Source organism: Mus pahari, chromosome 17 (assembly GCF_900095145.1).
Source record: "Mus pahari chromosome 17, PAHARI_EIJ_v1.1, whole genome shotgun sequence".
NCBI classification, from domain to species: Eukaryota; Metazoa; Chordata; class Mammalia; order Rodentia; family Muridae; genus Mus; species Mus pahari.
The window spans coordinates 9,887,038-9,890,376 of NC_034606.1; the positions used below are offsets into that span (position 1 = coordinate 9,887,038).

Below are 3,339 nucleotides of genomic sequence, written 5' to 3' on the forward strand. Positions count from 1 at the left end.
CTCATATACATCCACATTGCAAAATAATCTAACGTGTTTAATACCTTCAGAGAATTCACCGTTCATTGGTTCTATTATAATCAAGTGTTTATCATTTTCTTTTGGGGGGTACAACAAACTTTATTGATGGTATTCAAGAGTAGGGAGAGCTCTCTAGGCCCCTCCTGTTATTATGGGGTTCTGGGATGGAAATGCTCAGTATTGGGGGCCGAGTTGGGATAGGCACTCCTCAGTAACTGAGGGCCTCTCTCTTGCTCTCAGTGTCCTTGCCGGGGTGGGTGGTAAAGGTTTCTTACTTCTTGGAGGCCATGTAGGCCATGAGGTCCACCACCCTGTTGCTGTAGCCGTATTCACTGTCATACCAGGAAATGAGGTTGACAAAGTTGTCATTGAGAGGAATGCCAGCCCCAGCATCAAAGGTGGAAGACTGGGAGTTGCTGTTGAAGTTTCAGGAGACAACCAGATCCTCAGTGTAGCCCAGGTTGCACTTCAGTGGGTCCTCGGATGCCTGCTTCACCACCTTCTTGATGTCTTCATACTTGGCAGGTTTCTCCAGGATGCATGTCAGATCCACGATGGGAGTAGGAACATGGAAGGCCATGCCAGTGTGCTTTCCATTCAGCTCTGGGATGACCTTGTCCACAGCCTTGGCAGCACCAATGGATGCAGGGATAATGTTCTGGGCACCCACGGCCAACACTCCACAGCTTTCCAGAGGGGCCATCCATAGTCTTCTGAGTGGCAGTGATGGCATGAACCGTGGTCATGAGCCCTTCCACGATGCTAAAGTTGTCATGGATGATCTTGGCCAGGGGGGCTAAGCAGTTGGTGGTGCAGAATGCATTGCTGACAATCTTGAGTGAGTTGTCACATTTCTTGTGGTTCACATCCATCACAAACATGGGGGCAAAAGGGGCGGAGATGATGAGTCTTTTGGCTCCACCCTTCAAGTGGGTCCCAGCCTTCTTCATGGTGGTGAAGACCCCAGTAGACTCCATGACATATCCAGCACTAGCATCACCCCATTTGATGTTAGTGGGATCTCGCTCCTGGAAGATGATGATGGGCTTCTCATTGATGGCAAGCTTCCCATTCTCGGCCTTGACTGTGACGTTGAATTTGCCATGGGTGGAGTCATACTGGAACATGTAGACCCTGTAGTTGAGGTCAATGAAGGTGTCGTTGATGGCAACAATCTCCACTTTGCCATGTGGAGAGCAGACAGCAGCCCTGGTAACCAGGTACCCAATATGGCCAAACCTGTTCACACCGACCTTCACCATTTTGTCTACAGGACGAGGCTGGCACTGCACAAGAAGATGAGGCTGTCTCTGGAACAGGGAGGAGCAGAGAGCCGTGTTTATCATTTTCAAGCACATATACTATCCATTAACAATCTACTCCAGTTTTGCCTGCCTTTGAATTTGATATGATTTTGGGGACTGCTTACTTCTCTCCATATTCTGTTTGTGACATCCCCAAAATTAATATACAGGTAAAATGCGTGACTGTGCTCCACTGTGCAGTAAGCCATCACACTTCCTCACTACATTGCAAGTGTTTGTTCTCCTGTTGGTGGATGTCTGCTTTTCCATAATCACCCTGGCCCACCAGACTGTCCCTGTTTCTTCACATGTGTTCAGTTCTTCACAAATATTCACCATTATTCTTCACAATTCTTGTTGACTAGTTTATGCCATGTTTCTAAAAGACTGATGTATATACTCATTTCTGATGAGATGTATTGAATGCTTAAGGGTGAAAATTTAAACTCAATACTGCCCAGTATAATAGTAAGTATAGTTCCCAAATATACTTACTATTGGCTCACTAATGTTGAACCCAAGATAGTTTTCAGTTAGCCTTGCTAATCTATGGTTGACAATAATGGTACTAACACCTGTTATTCCATACTTCTTGTCGGGCACAAATTTAGAGATTCTATAAATATGAATGCATTTATTCCCTCAGCAATACCATGAAATAGATAATTCTACATTTATCTTGATTTCACAGGTCAGACAGCTGAGGGTCATGGAATTATAGAATGTGTACAAACCCTTATACCTTGGGTATGTTAAAGTAGAATAAAGAAACTTAAATATAGTCAACCTCATTATTCGAAATGGCATCTGGCTATTCTTTCTGGTTACATCACTTCAAAGTAAGTTGTAAACTGAAAAGTGTAGAAGTGACCTTAGCAAAGCTCCCCTGGGAATCAGCCAGGGAGGAACTTTAAAGTTACTAAGAAAAAAGAAAAGATAACTTTTCACTTAGGATCCCATGCATGTTAACTAAGAACTCTTAGTTAACATGCATGGGATCCTAAGTGACCCAGACTGAGAATGTTTGTATGGCCTTTGATGGTACCTCAGGCTAGGGACATCAACATGGCTTCTGGCTGCTGTAGGACTGTGGGCATCCACATGAAACTCAGCCTTCAACACAACCAGAGGCAGTGAACCATCCCTGGATACCAAAGTGGCCTTTATGGGCAGCCTGGACTACAGAGTTCCTTCGAAGAGATCAAACCTGAAAATGATCAGTTCTGCATTGTGGACATCCTGCTCAGAACCTGTGTGATCATGGTAGAATGTTCAGGGGTGAGTGAGAGGGCAGGCTGCTGCACACCAGCCTGTCAGCCCTACTCACCATAATGGTACCCCATCCACCACAGGCTTCTCTCATACCTGTCACCACCATCATGCTTCTGTTTCTACTTTATCCACCATGCACACACTGACTGCTATGTTCCTGTATCTTTTCCATCTCTCCATCGAATATTAACTCCAATAGTGGCATTGGAAATTTCAGTGGAGATACCCATCCATTAATTCATCCATACATGCATCCATACATACATACATACACATATAAGACTAGCATGGTAAGGATCAAGGCAGCAGACAAGCAGATACGGTGCTGAACAGTAGGGAAGGGAAAATCTCCATCTTTAACACAAGGCAATTGAGAGTCGGAAGCAAGAGAGGGAGGAGGAGGAAAGTGAGAAGAGGGATAGAGATGGAGATGGAGAGAAGGGGAGAAAGAAAGGGGAGGAAAAGAAGGAGGGAGAGAGAGAGAAAAATAGCACAGGAGAGCAGTAAATTGCAGGCTTTTGAAACCTCAAAGCCTGCACTCTGACATACCTCCAACAAGGCCCACAATTAGTTCCAATTATTCTTCCCAAATAGTTCCATCAACTGTAAATTAACTGAACAGTTACGGTGGCCATTCTCATTCAAACCACCATATTCCATCCCCTGTCCACTTAGGCTTGTAGCCACACCATCATGCAAAATATATTTAGTCAAACATCAAAAGTCCCCATAACCTTTCAGT

At 44.7% G+C, this 3,339-nt stretch overlaps 1 pseudogene; it reads right to left on the reverse strand.

The window, feature by feature from the left end:
• Positions 1–292: 292 nt before the first annotated feature.
• On the reverse strand, positions 293–1,283 carry LOC110335077 (annotated as a pseudogene).
• Between the last annotated feature and the right edge of the window lie 2,056 nt (positions 1,284–3,339).